The sequence below is a fragment of the Cyprinus carpio genome, chromosome A13, assembly GCF_018340385.1.
Source record: "Cyprinus carpio isolate SPL01 chromosome A13, ASM1834038v1, whole genome shotgun sequence".
Taxonomy (NCBI): domain Eukaryota; kingdom Metazoa; phylum Chordata; class Actinopteri; order Cypriniformes; family Cyprinidae; genus Cyprinus; species Cyprinus carpio.
In genome coordinates, this window is record NC_056584.1 from 15,226,362 (window position 1) to 15,246,235 (window position 19,874).

General features: G+C 36.0%; 1 long non-coding RNA gene across 3 annotated transcripts in view; it reads right to left on the bottom strand.

Annotated features, from left to right (window-relative positions):
- LOC109058721 overlaps positions 1–19,874 on the bottom strand; it is a 261,589-nt gene that overhangs the window by 34,511 nt on the left and 207,204 nt on the right. For 2 of the 3 annotated variants that reach the window (XR_006161501.1, XR_006161500.1), the window contains exon 4: positions 9,522–9,591. This is a non-coding gene — a long non-coding RNA (uncharacterized LOC109058721). Of the gene's footprint in view, positions 1–2,062; positions 2,121–9,521; positions 9,592–19,874 lie in introns of all 3 variants that reach the window. The other variant, XR_006161502.1, reaches the window with a different exon arrangement.

Consider the following 19,874-nt stretch of genomic DNA (forward strand, 5'->3'; position numbering starts at 1 on the left):
ACACACACACTCAAAGCCACCTCTACTGTCACTGACTGAATCAGAGAGTGTTTATGCAGATAATAATGCACACCGCAGCTAATACACCATCATTCTGATGCAGAGAACAGAGATTTAGTCACCCAACAGGCCACTACAGAAGCTCTCCATCCTGCGGAACACACACCCTACTAGATTTCAGCATGTTTAACATCTTACATGGTAAAGATTCTGATTATGCATACATATCAGTATCTGTTCAGGGCTGCATGTGTATGAAAGCAAGAGCAGTAAGGCAAAAGAGAAGGGAGGAAAATAAAGAAGGACAGGTTGTGGGTGAGGGACAAGAAGACTGACCACAGCCTGCTCCCTCCCCCCTCTCTGCCAGCAAGGCCGAATTTCAATAATTTCATCAGTTCATTTGCCTCTTAGAAATGCCGGGAGCCTTTTCCATCTCCTTCCTGCGTTCTCACTCTCTCGCCTTGACCTAGATTCGTGCGGGGAAAGTGACATGTCTGCCTGACCAGAGAGAGGCCAGCCGCGCTCCACAGCTCAAGTGCCTATAAAAAAATGACTCCCTATCTCCAAATAAGAATAATGAAAAGCAGTGCGATGACAGATTGGACATAGATGAGATTGCTGCTGTGACTATATGCATGCGTCGCTTGCCGGCTTTGCATCTGAAATGGAAAAAGGGTGGGTGGTGGGTGTCAGGATGTCGCTTCTGACGTTAAAGGTACATGGTCCCTCAACCTTTCACTCAAAGCACATACACACACACACAACACACAAGATTGCTTGGCCTCTGACCATATCTTCTTTTCACACATGGCAAGACCACAGCCCTCCATGCAAGCTACCTCTGTCAAATAAAACACATTCTCAGGAGCGGAGAGAACGTCAGTGTGATGTACATATAGGAAGCATACTAAAATCAAACTCATTAAATAAATCTGCAAAGCAGGCCGAATTCTTGTCAGGGCCCTTTGTAGAGATTAGTAAATCAATTAGAAGTGCTGAGAGCCAGCCATTATAGACAGGAGGTTCAGCAGCGGCAGCAGCCAAGATGGCGGGTGGTGTGGCATGATGCCAGTGAGCACATGCAGACACCTGTTACTGCTGTGTGAGTGTAGGGGAAAAGATATTTCAACACCTACAGCATGTTTCTAGTGTGATGCTACCCTGTGCTCCAATTATGGAAACTGATCCAATTAATACCAATTTAAAAATTTCACACAAGTGCAACTTCACATCTCACAATGTGACTTTATTTCTTATTTAAAACTTTATCTGCACAGCTACTTTTTATATTGTTACTTTTTGGGAGAAACTGCTCACATAAGAGACAGAGAAACATTTGTTTTCTCTAGTTGATTAGCTGCCCAGTTGATTTCTTTCTTTTTTTTTTTTTTTAAGAAATTAATACTTTTATTAAGTAAGGACAAGAATCAAAAGTGACAGTAAAGACATTTATACTGTTACAAAACATTTATATTTCTAATAAATTATTTATTATTGACATTAAAGAAATTTATACTGTTACAAAACATTTATATTTCTAATAAATATATATATTCTTATTCTATATTTTAAAGCAAATAAATGAAGCCTTAGTGAGCATAAGAGTTTTCATTTTACCAGCCCCTTTTGTATATGTGTGCCATCTTGAGGGTATCTGACTGCAGCTTTAACCAGTCTAATGATGAGATGATGCCACGTCAGATGCCATTGGATTTTTCACACCATAGGACCATTGACTGATGGGAGCTGATGTTGTTATGTTGAGAGGGAAGAAAGGTCACTTGTGATTGTCTGTGACCCAATAAGGAGGCTTTTCATCCTCCAAAGGTTTCACTGATGTGACATTTGGCAGATATGTCCAAGCAGGCATATGCACAGACACAAACACTTTGACAGTTTTCACAGTGACCCTTTAAGCTAGACTGGACATAATTAAGATCAGGCCTTGCCCACGTAAATAAAAATTACAAACAGAAGACAGTTTATTACTAACACAACTGGAAGGAACTTTATTAAAGCATGGTTCACCAAAAAATAAAAAAGGTTCTCATTTTTTACTCACCTTCGTATTGTTTCCAAATTGGAACACAAAAGAAGATATTTTGAAAACAACATTGGACCTATCACAAAAAATAAAAATAAAAAAAACTCTATAAAGAGAGGCATTTTTCAAATATTTAGAAAAAATATTTATGGGAGTATTTTTTAAAATAACAAAATAAAAAAAAAAAAAAAAAAAAAAAAAAAAAAAAAAAAAACGTTTTGGAACAATATGAACATGAGGGTGAGGCCCCATTGGATGCCAACAACTAAACTAGAAAGAGAGACATTTCAAAATAGCATCTTCTACAGTATGTTCCACAGACAAGAATATGAATGTTTGGGGTTTGTAAATTGTAAGTTTTTAGATTTTTCGTTTTTGGTTGAACTTTAAGTTTAAGTTCTGGTTATGGTCAAGAGTGTGGATTTGGTTTGGTATTTTAACCACATGTATTTCTGATTTTAAAACTCTAAAATTGGCATTTAACAATATGTAGTTACTTCTCTGCAGGCATGTCAGCTAATGATGAAAACAACCAGAAAGCAAACAAACAAACAAACAAACAACAACAACAAAAACATGTTGGAAACTACTACATACATGTGCCCTGATTCATCCACAATACTTTGCTCAGGAGGGGCTGAGACTGTTGCGGGGTGGGGGGGGGGGGGGGGATGTGGACAAGTTGGCACCAGAAGCATGTCGCGGTTAAGCAGAAATTAAGCTGACATGACCCTGCATAGAGCAGGTAAACAGAAAGCCTGCTTTGCCTGAGGTTAGCATATGGCAGCAACACCAGCCATGCGACCTGGTGGCTTTAGCTTTGCTTGCAGGGGATGTTTTGCTACCTGCTGTCCTTTTTGTTCGGTTTTGCTTTCATTGCCGTCTCTCAAACTGTGACAGGCCCTGGCTGAGAGCAATGGGATGTCAGGTTTGGGAAGAAAAAAAAAAAAAAAAACAGGAAGAAACCAGCTACAGATTTACACACATATACCATAGCAAGTGAAAAGAAGAAAAGAGAAATTGAAGTGGGAAGAGAGAGAAAGAGAGGGAGCCTTCACTGTGGGTTGCCAGCCATATGGTGTTGGGTCTGTATGCAGGGCTCCTTAAGTGAAATTTCTGGAATGACCTGAGGCGATGAGCAGAGCAGTCTCCGTACGGGGAGACCATGCCTCACTCTAAAGTTTCTGCAAATTATTGATGCTTAAACGGCATGGCAGTGATACCTGCACCCACTCCTGATGGTGACTCAGCCTGAAAAGCCAGTTTTCTCTCTTTCTCAAAAAAAAAAAAAAGTGTGTATATTTGCATATACTTGACTGGTCTCTGTAGTTTTGACATGGCGATGTACAAAAATGGAAACCTGAAGCAGTTCGGTGTGCATTGATTTTTAGGAAATTAACATAGATATTCATAAAAATCTCTGCCCCCAGCTTTCATGAGTTCTGACGTGGGGCATTGTTGATGAGACATGTGTTGTGATGCCTCGAAGACATGCATAAATTATGAGATTGCAAGGGCCCCTGAATAAGAGAGAAAATGTTAATTATCAAGATTGTCACCCCCCCCCCCCCCTTAACCCCCCATATTTCTTTTTTCTTTTCTTTTGATATTTTTTTTTTTTTTTTTTTTGGTTTTGTTAATTAGCCTTATTACAATTATAATTGGTTGAGTTTTACCCATCTTAGTCGATGACAGCATTATGAAGCTATTAAAACAGATCCTCAGTGGGGTGAAAAGTCTAATCAACCAATCACCTCTGATATCCAAGAAATGAGCCTTGGAATATTATCATTTTGATCCTTTGTCCTTGTAAAATGTGCTTACTTCTTTTGTGATAGCATTGCATATTTGTTTAGCTTAAATATGCCTATTTAATCCCTTGCTTGTCTTCATAGTGTTTTACTATAACATTATCTAAAGACAAACTTTTTTTAGATACCATAATTAATTTAGCATTAACTGAAGAGAGTGTTTGGTGCTATACTGATGTGAAAAACGAGAGAGAGAGAGAGAGAGAGAGAGAGAGAGAGAGAGAGAGAGAGAGAGAGAGAGAGAGAGAGAGAGAGAGAGAGAGAGAGAGAGAGGGAGAGAGATGCTAGAATAATTCTCTAACAGGGGAAAGAGTCAGTGGTGTCTACTGCTAGTTCAGGGTAAATTGGTACCGCTGTCTTCCTGCCAGTATCCAGATCCAGAACAGAATAAACACCCTTGTTAAACACTGTCAGAAATGCTGACTATTAAGTCAAACCAAACAATGTGCTAATTAGTACATTTGTATATGACTGTGCAAATAAAAAAGCTGAACCCAAACCTGAATTTGCATGTAACACAGTTGGGCTCTGTGCTGGAGGCTTGTTGCAGAGCAGAGGAGGTTACAGCTCACTGACCAGTTTATACTCACAATGCGTGCATATTTTTTCAGAAACTGATTTAATGATGCAGTAACACTATGATACTTAAAAAAGTAAACTAATCAGAAATGTTTACTTAATATCCAAGCTAGCTACTGTGTATATATATATATATATATATATATATATATATATATAATATATATATATATATATATATATATATATATAGTGGAGTGAAAATTCAGAATGTGTCAGTTCTCAGTATAGATTCATTTGTATATTTCCAGCACCATAAGAGGGAATTTAATTCACTCAATTTGCCATTAAGATTTTAGCATGGATTAACATTCTCCTCCATTAAAAGCATTTCACAACAAACCACTAAACAGCAGAAACAGATTAAAGTGCAGAGGCGACTATAAATGATAATTTCTTTATTAAAAAGTAATGCAGCAGAATTAACTTTGAATTAAATGATATTTGCAAGGCACCACTAGACTCATCTAAGTAAATGGTTTGAAATTTCAGAGGAGACGTGGCTCATGCCGAATAAAACCACTCTCTTAATCTGAGCATCTCTAAAGGTTAACTCCACTTGGACAAGATGCCTGAGGAAAGACCAGTCTACAGTCCACCAAAGTACGGTGACCAAGAAGTGCTAAAAAGATTACAATTCAGAAAACAAAATAACAAATTACAAATGCAAATGCAAATCTAAAAAAAAAAAATAAAAAAAATGAGAAACACAACAACAATTTAGAAAACATTATAACAAGTCAGAAAACACAATGATAAATTCTAAAACAAAATAACAAGTCAGAAAACACAACGACAAATCCGAAAACAAAATAGCAAGTCAGAAAACACAACGACAAATCCGAAAACAAAATAGCAAGTCAGAAAACACAATGACAAGTCAGAAAACACAATGACAAATTAGACAAACCAGAAGAGGTAGGTATAATTTAAGACAGCACCATTGGTTTGGGATTACTCACCGCTGACTGGACGAGACATCTGTCAATCAACGTATACAGAAAGAACCAGCAGAAGAACAGCAGAGTCATGGTAGGAAGTTTGGAGATGGTCTTAAAGTCGCTTGGTTTAAATATATTGTATGAATTGCGCTTACTATGGAATAAAACATACTTTGTGCAAATAACCTGCCTTATTGGCAGTAATTCTGCTCTGTAACATGTGGTCGAGCTAGTAAACACTTTAATAGCAGTTGTGAATCATAAGCTCCGGTGGTGCAGATGGTTAAGCATGTAGTCTTGGCTTTTTGACGTGATCGACCCGGGTTCGATCCCTCCTTTTGCCAAACTTTTTTTTCTCCCTTTTCAAATCTCGTATTAGCAATGGATTCTATTTACAATAAGTGAAAATACATTTTTACAGGATTTTCTGCTATGTGTACTACTTGTTGCAAATAGTGGAAATTATCTGCAATTCAGCATTGTAGTACATTATAAAACAGTATGCAATAATAATGTATTGAGTGTAAATTATCATTTTAATTCAAATTATTAAATGGATACCTAATTCTTCCAGTTTGTCTGATTTGTTGTTGTGTTTTCTGACTTGTTACTTTGTTTTTGGATTTGCCTTTGTGTTTTCTGACTTGTCATTTTGTTTTTCAAATTTGTCATTCTGTTTTCTGACTTGTTATAATGTTTTCTGAATTTTTGTTGTGTTTTCTGAACTGTTATTTTGTTTTTTAGAATTGCATTTGCGTTTGTAATTTGTTATTTTGTTTTCAGAATTGTAATCTGTTTTGTTGTATTTGTCGGCATACATAAGTGTTTTGTTTCGAAGTGATATAGTTTGGGTGGTGGGCTGAAATGGTGGTTGATGTAGACAGACATTTTTAACTTCTTATTTTCATTTACTGTACATTTCTAAAGGACAAGAGGTAGGCGATCAGTTCAGCCCACTGACATATGTGACACTTAGCTGGGCTAAGTGACGTAACCTACTGATAATTCAGGACTGTAACGTATATTTAAGTAAAGTCTTAAATGCCAGGCATTATTCTTTTAAAGTCTAGCATCTGGTATATTGTCTAAAAAGCTAAAGAAAATAAGTTTTTCTCCCCATTCCTGTACAAATATTTTGTTTTTGTTCTTGCAAACAAAAATAATAATTAAAACAAATGTTTTTACAAATGTTGTAACTTTAAGGGATCTACTGCAATATATATCGTAAATTACTCTGGGATAAAAGTGACAAGAAAATGTCTGAAAGAAATTCTGTATATTTATCTTAAATAGCCATGTAACTAAAGTCATAACTAACATATGGCTATTGATAAAACAATAAGTCTGAATGAGCTCCCCTCATTTACACTATATACACTCATACGTACACTCTGACACAATGCATTATTAGTACACTATACATTATGTTTCAGTTTTAATTGCTAGCATTTGATCCAGCTCTCGCACACTGAGGCTGTGGGCTTTTCATATCATGAAAAGTGTGTGACCCTGATTTGGCGAGATAGCTGGAGTCTCAATGGAAGCCCTATCACGTCCATCAGTTCAGGGCGCAGCAGTGCTCCGGACTGACACAGAGGACACGGACAGGGCATTATTGTGATATCAGTTTTACATTAGCTTTTCTCCACGCTCACAGAGAAGCAAAAGGCAGCTCGTGTGACCTAGGGGAGGGGTGTTCAATGTCGTCTGCCTGCTCGCTGAGAGCTGATGGCCTCCAATTGAGTGCAGATGCAGGCATATCATTTGAATAAAGAAATACCTCTGATCTATGGTATTATCTTGACAAGACAGCGGATAATCAGCTGCTCTGAGCTCGGCCATTACTGAACTCTTTTGTTTTACTTTTCAGCACAAATCAACCCCTGCCTTTCCCCTGACAGCTCCCATTTTACTTTGCTTCTCTTTTCTTCCTGTCTTCCTTAGCGACGGAAACACAATGTGAGCATAATGTGATGGAAGGACAAATTGAGTTTCACAATTCTGATTTAAAACCCAATCGTTGCCACCTTGAATGTGTCATGAATGTTAAAATTAATAAATAAATACAAATGAGATTCAAGATAATCAGAATCAAATCCATTTTATACTCTGAAGTTATGAACTTTGAATATGACAAAATTTTTGACAACAGCTGAAAACTGAACTGATTTTGAATACATAAGTAATTCCAGTTGTTTTAGCAACCAGTTCAGTGAAGGAATTATGAAAATCAGGTAAAAGCACCAAAAAGAAAGAAAGAAAGAAAGAAAGAAAGAAAGAAAGAAAGAAAGAAAGAAAGAAAGAAAGAAAAAGAAAGAAAGTAAGAAAGAATGGTTTGGTACAGCACCACTGCAACACTTATGTATGTATGATGAATTTAGTGTTTCTAATAATCATATTAAGTTGCTTTTTGCATGATGTGTTATGAATATCAAGTTAAAAAACAGCATTAAAATGTACAATTAAAATAAAAAAATTTTTTTATAACTTTTATAATGTTATAATGTATAAAAATAGTGTAATAATGTAAGTCACACTTGTGATCCATTTAATTCCTCATTGCTGAATAAAAGAATAAACTTGTAAAAAGAAAAAAAAAAAAAAAAACCTGTGCTGACCCCAAATGGTTTCGTATATGTTTATGTATATATGTATATGTATATGTACAATGTATATGTATATGTATATTCATTTGCATGGTTTTAAAAGTCTTAATAACTAGAATCAATCTATAATTACTAGAAAATGTACATAACTGTCTCTTTTAAATAATAATATCACTTTTTAAGGCAATAATGAGCCTAATTTACATATAGGGTAATATACATAATTACACATGAGCATAATTACATAAATACTTTTATATAGCATAAATATTTTGCAATTTAAAAAAAAGTAATTTTTGTACTTAATTTAAACAGTCATGACACAGTGCTATTTTATCATATTTAGGGTCTGGTTACATTGGATTGTGGGTAGTTAGTGAATAAGTTGCAGGTTTGTGCACTAAGACACTATGTGCAAAAATTTTTAGAAAATTTCTCCTTTCCTGTTTACACTAAGAGATGCTTTGGAAGAAAAATAAACTTACTCTTTTGAACTAAGACCATCTACTACTGCAACCAACTCTGCCATACAGGAACATAAGAATTAACAAGACAGTAATATTCACAAATTCACCTATGATTACAATTCATTGCTTGTGTTTTGTTGTGCAGTAATAGACTGAGCTGTAGTCTCAAGTGACATGCATAGGTATCCAGAACACCATGAAAGAGAGACAAAAATAGACACTCCTCTACTCTAAGTGTTTTTGTGTGTGTGGTATCTCCACATCTCGAACAGCTTTACAGACGGCATGGCTGTGCGACAACAGTTCATTTTGGCATCTGTTCATCTGGATCTGGTGGCTGTGCGACAACAGTTCATTTTTGTATGTGTTTATGTATGTACGTACTGTATGACACACACACGCACGCACGCATACACACACACAAAGAGTGGAGCAAGTACTACAATAAGCACCTCATCGCCCTGCGAGAACTCTCCAGATCCCTCCCCTTTTAGATGCCAAAAGTTAAATCTATATTTAATAGGCTTTGAGATTCAAAAAATAAAAAATAAAAAAAATCTCTACTGGCTCAACTGCATTGTTTTTCTTTTTCTGTTTTCTCCCTTTGCTTTTTTCCCCATTTGCTTCCTTTTCGCTCTTTTCATCTCCATCTGTTAGAGGATGCACATATTCCACTTTTCTTTGTTTTTTTTTTTATTTGTTTGCTTTTTTTTCTTTTTTTTTATATCCTTTTGTTGTTGTAATTTCTTTAGGTTCTTTTCTTCCTTTCTTTTGTATTTTTTTTTCTTTTTATATTTTATCTGTGGTGAAAAATATTTGAATTGAATGGCTGCTTAAGATTGGGCAGAGATTGAATACGAATTATTCCCCCATATTAAAGCAGTGGCCCCATGCATAAATAATAAAACAATACAAAAGGAGTTGTGTATGGAGGAAGCCATCTATGGTGCCACATGAAAGACACATGAAGACTTAAACAGGGGACTCATGTGTACTACACACACACACACACACACTATGGTGCCACATGAAAGAAAAAACACACAAAAGGTCCGCCCTGTGGCTTTCTTTACCTTCCTTCATAATGATGAGACACATTTCTGGATTCTTCATAAATCTGTGAGCGATGCTCTCGTCCCGGCTCTGAAAGAGAGTATGGATGCAGTTAGTGGTTATGGCTTCCACCCTAACACACTTAGATTCAGAATTTATTAATCAGTTTCCTGTAAATTAATAAGTTGGAATTTGAATTTGCTGAATTGGAATGTCAGGAAAAGGAATTAACTGAATTACAATTCAAAGATGGTCAACACAGTGACAACATTACATCATTAATTTTGAGTAATTATGTGTATTTATTTCCTAATGTGTATATTTTTTACCCCTCAGCTGATTAAATACATTTGACTAAACTTATAGATAAATACTGTCAAAACAAATAAAAGAGCCATCAAGATGTTTTGCCATACACCACCACAACATTTCCATGTTGTAAGATAAAAGTAAATATTAGCATCAAAATTTGTATCTACTGGACATATATTACTATTTATATTCATTATATTCACTATTTTTGTTCATATTAATGTATTATTAAAAACATAACTTACAGCAGTTATATTTTAATTCTCTTTCCTTAAATTTTATTTTTTAATTTAATTTTAGGCATTCAGAGTGCTATGTGATATTGCCATGTGGTGGCACAAGCAGACATCTTGTCTTACTCATTGTCTCAGAGCTGTGTCTGGTGTGAACACGGCACTCTTCAGCTGCTGCCTGTCAGCAACAAGGCTAACATGTAACCTCTGACTACAACACTACTAAGCACTAACAATTTATCTTTTTCACTGCATCCCATAACAGCAAAGGGCCATTTCATTTAGGATTATTTATTTATTTATTTATTTACAGTGTTGGTTTTATGACTCTAAATTACACATTGTCACTAACAAATAATGCAACTCCAAAAAATGTGCGCTAAGCATGTCAGCACGGCTTTTGATAGTGTCAGTCAAAGCGCTCGCACAACGCACAGAAAACACGACTCGCTATTCATCATCTCTCCACCTTCCCTTCCACCATTCGTCCTTCCCTGTCGTTGCGTTTTGTTATGAAGTCTGCATGCGTATTAAGAGGGATTTTGTTGTCCCTAGACACCAATTTACATAAAGTGTAAGCCATCATTGGTTCAAGAGAAGCAAATTACTTCCCTGACAAGATCACCCCCACCCCTTTTTATTATTTATTAATTTTTAACGTAGCACGAGCCGAGGTTGTTAAGAGCACTTAACCAGATATGCAAAATATCACTTTTCTATGACCATGATCAATGAGGAGAGGAGAGGGAATGAGAGAGAGCGAGAGAAAGGAGAGAAAGAAAGAAAGCGTAAGTGATTGAATTAAGTGCTGGGCCAATCATTTAACAATTCCCTGAGGTGCGCTGTGTGAGAAGACTCTTTCTTAAGCCTGTGCTGTAGTGAACCTCGGATAATCACACACTCCACTACTGCACCGATGCCACCTCCCCACAGACAGACAGATACACCTAAAATCCCAATCTCCTGTACTGAACGGATGAATTTGGGTGATAACAATGCACTAAACACAAGGAAAAAGCACTATAGTGCTATTAAACATAGTGTCACTTTAATTTCCTCACTTCATCTTAGCCAGAGTGTGCTGCTCAAATTTGCAGTTTCAACCCGGCTGAGAAGAGTGCCATTAAGGACACTGCATTACTCTGAAACATATGAGTGAACATTCACAGGCTACAACCGATGTTTCAAACATGAGGCTTCATTTCGAACTTTGAGTGACACTTCACACCTGAAACTAGTAATGGAGTTACTATGCAAATGTACAAGTAATTAAACAAGCCAAGTAAATTAAAGTACAATTAAAACGTGAGAGGTCCTTACTCTGTCATGGTTAGAAATGACTAGATACCAGCACATCTGTGACCTTGAGTTGAATGCTAGAGACAGATAATAAAGAGGAAAAAATAACTTGGGTAAGATCATTCATTTTCTCACATTAGCTTTTTGATGAAAGTCTTGATGAAGCTCAAATGTACTTTTCTTGTCTTGTCTGGCACTATGTGTAATGTAGCATTTTTGGGAATTAATGCAAGTCATTAAGTAAGATCCAGGGCCTATTGTAGTTCAAATTTTATTCTTCTTTGTCATGTCTATGAACAATTCTCGATCATTGTGGTTGACTGTAATAAGAAGCACTTTGATGAAAGATGTTATAATAAATTTCATTATGGAGCAGTAATTTCACATGGCTGCATTCGAAATTCAGACACCAGCTTTATACTATGGGGTCCAAAGATTCGCTACGAAAAAGTGATAACATTATCACTTTAAAATAACATTGTCAGCAAGAAACCATGAGTAACAAGTTAGAATTAAAGAAAAAAAATCCATGAATTTCAGAATTTCTTTTATATTTCTAATGCCAACTGGACATTTGGCATGATCCCCCCCCCCCCCCTTTTTTTTGACAAAGAAAATGTGCATAATCTAAGAATATTGTATACAGCAACTGTTCTTTGTACACATTTTCAAAATCTAAAATTTAAATGTAATATATTATATTGTGTAGAAATAATTTGCATTTATTAAATCAAACTTGATAACAATGTTTAGTAAACACACTCACACATAAATACACATTATATTTCTCAAGTTTGCCTTAATATATGCAAATTATTTATACTAAATTTAACACATATACAGAGATAATTTGCATATTAAATCAATCATAGGAAGAATATACTGCAGTCATAAATAATAACTTTTTCCTGGATCTGTGTGGCGATCTATTAAAGTGTCTACAAGGACCACATTGCCAGGTGAAACAGCAGTCTATTTTTGTTCACTTAGATTAAGTGCCATTGCATCCACATGTTTGATTTGATCTCCAGCAAAAACAGTGCAGAGGTCTGGTTTTAATAATAGCAAACCCTCCCAACATGATTGCATCTTATACTGCTTTCATATGTGGATATGGAAGCCAAGTCTGGACGGGACGTTCAAGACTGCTTCACATGTTTTCCTATAAAGTTATACCCCAGCCCAGAACCAGTCTTTGTATAATGCACCCAGTCTAGACTATTAAGTCGGAGCGCCCCATTCCGGAGCATGATTCCCCACAGACATCCAGGAAAGCTCTCTAAATAAGCACATTTCTTGTCAGCTTTGACACTGATGTCTCGTTTTCTGAGGCTGAGCGAGGAGGAGGAGAAGCCCGTAAATCCAGCCTTCGCCTCAGGCCTCCGTGAACACGTCTTTCAATGGTCAACTTGTGTTATTAGCAGTGTATGAGTGTTTGGTAACAGCTCGCCAGCACTTGTGGGCATATATCATGACAGATTGTTCCCATAACTACATACGACAATGCTTTAAAATCACACAGCAATTATACAAGCCTGTGAAACATTTGTAAAGGCTTGTGTCTGGGTCCAATACTGTAGTTTTCACAACCAAGGGACATCAGAGGACTGTGTGAATAAAAATAAAAAAAAGGAAAAAAAAAGAACTATCAAATCTCAGTATCATTAATTATAAAGTGACTTCTGAATGTCCCAAGAACAATGGCATTGTGTGTGGAAGTGAAGACAAATCCTTTCCTTTTTTCTCTGTGACTCTCCTCTATCTATTAATAATATTCACATTTCATTTTTTTTTCTCTTCCTGCTAATGTGATTTTTAATCAGGGACTGAAGCTAAGCAATGTAATCTTGCAAATTATTAAACAGACTTTTATAACCAAGGTCTCTTGATCTCGCTCTGATCAATTGCACAAAAACTGTTGTTATAATGAGAGCGATAAAAATCAAGGGCGAGTTCTTTGTGCACTGAAGTTTTGGAGTTATCTTTTCACAAATACGAAAAGAAACCTACTTCAACTTCTTGTTAAAATGGATATTGTTTTGCTCAAAGGCTGATGAATACAGATTGAATTTTTTTTCCGTTTTTAATCGCAAGATATAAAGTGAACATTGCCTGTTTTAATCCTAATTAATTAAGCATAAAAGAACAATCGTGCCTGATAACATTAAAATGCATAACTCTATATAAGATAAGGCCTTTACAAAAGTCCTATACATTTTGTTCTGCTACAGTTCTGGGAGGTCTTGAAGTGTCCACTTCCATAAACATCGAGGTATCCTCTCAGTCACCATGCAGAAATCCATATCCAAAAACACAGAGCCGAAGGGAGACAGTGTAATTCAAAGCCTTTGGTCTTTGTCAGTCACTAAGCTAATGATAGTGGCTCCAGTGAGTCATCTTTGGGAATGATGATCAAAGCTAAATTAAGTCTGACTTTTATGCAAAATGTAATATGTAAGCCTCCAGCAATGTCTTTGCTATTGATTTTTTTTCTTTCCCTCTCTCCATTTTTATCCAAGCACAATACACAGTGTGAAATTTGAAGAAAAGGGTTCTCTCCGCAAAAATGATTGGGGTATCCGGAGTTCTGCCTGTTTGCATTTAGAGTCAATTTTTTAATATAAATGGCCATGTTCTAGAATAAAGTGTGTCATTCTGTATTTAGATTTGGCATGCATGAGAAAAGACAGTAAAGTGTGACATGAAAACGCTCACAAATTGTGTTTCAAAACGCTAAACTATCTTGTTCTAGGAGTAAAAAATAACTCATTCTGAATAAAAGAAAATAGTATTCACATTCTAAGCTGCATTAAACTGTGTAAAATGAACACAAACATACACAATACCATTCCAAAGTTTTTATGTTTTTGAAAGAAGTTTCTTATGCTCACTGATGCTGCATTTAAATAAATAAATAAACAAATATATATATATATATATATATATATATATATATATATATATATATATATATATATATATATATATATATATAATAGAATTTTGTTTCTAGTTTTAATTTAATGTATTTCTTGTTTTCCCTACAACAAAACTGCGGAATGAGTCTAGCTTATACTTATCAATAAAATACAGCAATGCAGAAACCAACTAAATCATATAGTGTGTAAAACTTGCCTTTCTTGACAGGAAATAACACTCCAGGAACCATGTAATTCAATAGACAGCTCAAATGCAACTCTAGTGGCTCAGAGCTGTTTATTTGCAATAAAAACAGCTACTGTAATAACCCCAAATAAGTCAGTGTAACAGTAAAAGCTCATCTTACATGCCATGTTTTCATAGGCTCAGTGATCTGGGGGCTAGCACTTTATCTTGAGGACCTGTGCAATGAGCACTGTACTGCTGATCTAAACAGGCACACCTGGAGCCCAAACAAAACCCAGCTCCAGCCCACTCAACCTGTGCACACGGCCTCTTTTCTCAGTGTGAACCGTGTGCCAAAACTCTCCCACTGTGAATGCAATAGAAACCCTCTTCTGTTTACGCTCTTTAACACCTTTATGGCAAAAACTCCAACTTGCAATGAAATATTGGAAAGTATTGATTGATTTCTGCTGTTGCTGAATGATGATAAACCGTTATGGTTATATATTAAAACCATGGATGATTTTTTTTTAAGAAGCAAAAGGAGGTGCATTATCACTTAATAAATAAATAAATAAATAAATAAATAAATAAATAAATAAATAAAAAGAAATAAGTAAATAAAATGAGATGGGAAAATATTTGACAGCATAACAGTAACACAAAATTATTATGATATATGACCTCAAAAAAGTGTGTAAAGTACTGTCTAACAGAGACATGGATAAAGTTTCAGAGGGAGTCTTTTTTCCTCAAGCTCATTGAGTCTCATTGATTTTCTAAAGCTGCCTTGAGTGTGAGGGCTAACAACAAAATACAAGGTAAAAGTCATTTCAGAGGAGGCGGTATCTCCTTTTAGCACAATGAATGTCTAATAATAAATCAATATTATTAAAAGGTATTATTTAAAATATTTATTAAAAAAAAATCTAAAAACTTCAATTAAACTATATTTTTTTAATTATATAAATTACATTACTAATAATAGACATACAACAAAAAGTAGTAACAAGTACAATGTTGTATTACAGTATTACTGTAATTACTTTTAAAGCATTGCTTGTTGTATAGTTTTGTATAGGAAAAATAAAATGTGTTCCAAATGCCTTTAAAAAGGGGTTGCACAATGCAGAAAGGGCCTGTTCCTCCCCATTTCAGAAGTCCAGCACGTGCCACTGATTACAATCACCTTTGGGTATAGAGCAATGGTTTTGAGGGTTTGCATTTGTAGTATTGCAGCACTTCTTCGAGAGACTGCAAATCACCACCTGCATCCATACACATCCTGAATAAAAACGCTTTTATATTCTTAAAAGCACTTCCATTTTCTAAGAGCTCCATTCTGGTGGCTCCGTGCATAGATGATGCTGACAAACCTTTAATTTCCCTTGAAAAGCTGCCGACAGCCTCCTTATGGAGGACAGGTGACTTTTCAGAAGGTTATTCATGTAATTGTTTATTTATCATTGTCTTTCTGCTGAGAAATCCCTCACTCTCGCTTCCTTTCTCTATTTCTCTTTTCCTATGTTCCTGCTTACATATAGGAAGGTCTCTTTAACTAACATTGGATTTTAAAGAAGTCCTTTGCTTTGGAAACTGAAAGAACCCACCTAAGGCACCCAATAAGAAGAAAACTGTGCATTCTTGCTCTTGAAAGGCCTGATTAGAGGACATAGGGACACATCTGTCTCTGGTTTCAAAATGACCTCTAATCTGCCTACAAATGTCATTTGAGCTTCTAAAGAGAGTAACGGTCATTGTTACCATTTGGTAAATATTGCGCAGATGTGAGAGACATTTCTATGATGTGTTTATGTGTGTGTGTGTGGTACAGTAAATCATGTTTGTCAGAAATGATGCTGACAGCTTTTGATGCAGCGAGTGTCTGAGCCGGCAAAGAAGCCACTTTGTGGCTTGCCATCCTGTAGCCACACGCATAATGCGTGTTTAATGTGATTTTCCCAGGTTTATCTGGCACTGGGCTGGGCCTGATTGCCACTCGCGTTGCTGCATACTCTTAAGGATGTCTCTTTAGAACTGTCCAGACACATACAGTCCTGTTTCATAAGCCCCTCTTTGCATCTCCACCAACGGCCTTAAGTACTTTGAAGAGTCTTACAGTGCACTTCACAAATTTCCACACAGGGAGCATATCAGCTGTCAAAAAATCAAGCATTCCCATTCTTTAACATCTTTTTTCCCCGCTTCCTCCCAAAGCCTTTCCAACTTTGCATCAGGTTTGGCTAATACTTTTTTAAAAGCGCGTTTCCCGCAAGATTCATCACAAGAACTTTGATGAATCAGCACTCTGTTAAACTCAAAGTTTGAAGGCAATGCTTGTGCAGGTCTTCTTTATAAGGCTTGAAGAAGGGATACATGAGGTAAAAATCACAGATCTACAGTTGAATTCAAACCACCTCGACCTCTTCAGTTTTAAAAATACCGCACGTATCAGCAAAATAGCAACACAGCCCTGTGCGCACATCACTGTGCGTGTCTGTGATCATCTAAAGAAGTTTTGGTGCTGAGGTTTTCGTTTATGCAGAAGTTTCCAACTCTTCAGGGTGCCACGGGTCTCGTCTCTCCCCCCGTTCTCCATCCTCTAGTTTTTAATTCTCCTTTTCTTTTTCTTCAATTCCTTTCCCTTTGCTCTCACACGGAAGAACATCATCTATGCACATATAGCACTGGGTGTGATGAGGGATTCAAGTAATACAAGCATCTGCTCAGGGCTTTTGTGTTCAAAAGATTCAATTAAAAAATAATTACGGAAAGATTAGTAGTAGTCGAACATGACTGTACTGTTTGAATTGATGTTTCTTTTCATCTGGATTAATAATAGAATGCTTTCTTAATTAAGAAAAAAGGGCCGCTGCAGTGCACCCTGACTGAATAAAAGTTTGTTTGATGTGTTGAAAAATTTAATTTTTTTTTGATCTAACAAATTAATTTTCCCCCTTTTCCCTTTTTTCACTAGCAGGAGATAAAGACAATTTAATTTAGATACCAATGGCTAGAACAAACCAATCCCTGAGCTTCGGTCAACGAACAAGCTATAAAACCAAGCCCAGAACAATTAATTGCTATGGTGTTCATCTACAGCGCGGGGTTAGCTACGCACGGACGTGATAGAGCATATACTACTGGTAATGACATCGGGAGAGAGAATCTGGTGGAATTTTCTCCTTAAATTACCTTCTCCATGGTGTCCCACACTGTGCAGCTAATGCACAGCTTACAAATCCCACGCGTGTATGCAAACACAGCGGGAATCTCCCACGCCACCATAATTATCCTGCCATTTTAATCTCTGATGGCCTTATGTGAGATTACACACAGGAGCATGTATCAATGCTCCGGCTCGGGCTCTCGGGCTACACCACACAGAGAAAAACTGAGCATATTCATGATGCTGAGCTATAATGATGTCTGATTCATGAACAAATTGAGTCTGTTCTAGTCAATGAATAGGTTGAACAGATTAAAAAAAAAAATCAATCCTAAATGATTTTTACTTTTACTCAGCAAAGATGCATTAAATAGACAAAAAGTGACAGCAAAGATTTATTCATTGTTACTAAAATTTAAATTCAATAAAATACTGTTCTTTTAAACTTTCTATACATCAAAAAAAAAAAAAAAAAAAAAAAAAAACAAGCAGCACAACAGTTTAAACAATGATAATAATAAGAAATGTTTCTTGAGCATGAAGTCATCTCAAAACTCATCTACAGTACATCTTGGATGACCTCAAGGTGAGTGAATTTTCCTTTAATGAGTAAACTATCCCTTTAATGACTTTGACACAAAGCTGGTTTTATAAAATCATTTTATTCCAAATAAACGGTCCACAAAATTGCAGAGTGAATGAATTTTAGCATTGTTCATTTCATTAAATATTAAATTAAACAATTAACAGCAATAGGTGCCTACATATGGCTTTTTAGGGCATTTTCTGAGCATGTAAAATGCCACACCAGGATGCCAGGGACCATGTGGTGATGCACAGATGTAAAAGAATCAATGCATTTTTTTTTTTTTTGAAGGGGTTAATTGAAACAAGCAGTAAGAAAGAACGATTCACAGAAATGAGTCAGACTTCCCTTCACTACAAGGCTAGTCCCTCTGTTTGTCCATGTTCCATGCTTCAGAGCATTACACATGTACACACACACACACACACCACCTCCCTCTCTCTCTGTCTGCTCTCCTCAACTCTAATCCACACCGGAGCTGAGGCTGCCAGAATCCCCGCTAACTGTCACACCGCTGACCACTTCATTTGCACCCCCACAGACACGCACCGGCCTGACTCCATTTGACCGGACACTGACCTCAGCCAAGTTCAGCTGGGAACCTTCATGGAGAGGAATAGCAAAAGACAGAGAGAGACGGAGAGAGAAAGACATAAAACAGGCCTGTGACAAATCAAATAGCCTTTGAGCTCAAGGCCCTGTGCTTGCTTTGCTGCCTCATAACCTTATTTGTTCTGAATATCGCAGAATAATAAATTATTTCTGTCACACTTTTTAAACACCCGTGCAACTTGCACACTGTGTGTATGTTGGATAATGTACACAGAGGGGCCCATCTGGAAGGAGAAGGTGAATAGCAGAGTAGAGAGAGAGAGAGAGAGAGAGAGAGAGAGAGACATGAGCATAGGACATTTTCATTTTACTGTCATAAAAATGGTTCAAATGAAAGAAGGAAATATCAGGTTTGTATAAACAAGGTTTTTGCAAAAGGGAACGACAATGAAAGTACTTTATGACTCCAGAGATTGCTGATACGCTGCCAGTGTTTTTGCCTTTGTTTATTCTACATTATTACATCACTGACAGACTTCATATGCACAGCTTCCATTGGTTTATCTTCAGTAGCATGTAGATAAAATAATTAAGAAAGCGATTCAAAAGGCAATGCTTTAGAAATTAGAACATTTACAGTGACATACAGGTCAACTACCGTATACATAAACTGTATTTCCATATACATATAATTGTATAAGATTTTTTTTTCTTGTAACAATGTTAATAAAGTAATTGAAATAGTTACACTGCTTATTGCAATTTAAATAGGATAACTTGCAATCTGTAACCTATTACATTTCCAAAGTAACCTTCCCAACACTGCTAGCCATTTTTATGAAAGGCTGCCCTAAATTAGGCAAAATGGTACATGATTTTCAGCACACCATAAGGCACTTTTTTAATAGCACACACATTTATATTTTAATAAACCACAGTGGCATTTATTTATACTGTATATTAACATTAATACTTAGCATTTCTTACAATTTTAACAATTAAAATTAAGTTTTTAACTGGGTTGCTTGGGTAAATATCTAATAAAAATATCTAAATAAATATTCCACCCTATATATATATATATATATATATATATATATCTATATATATATATATA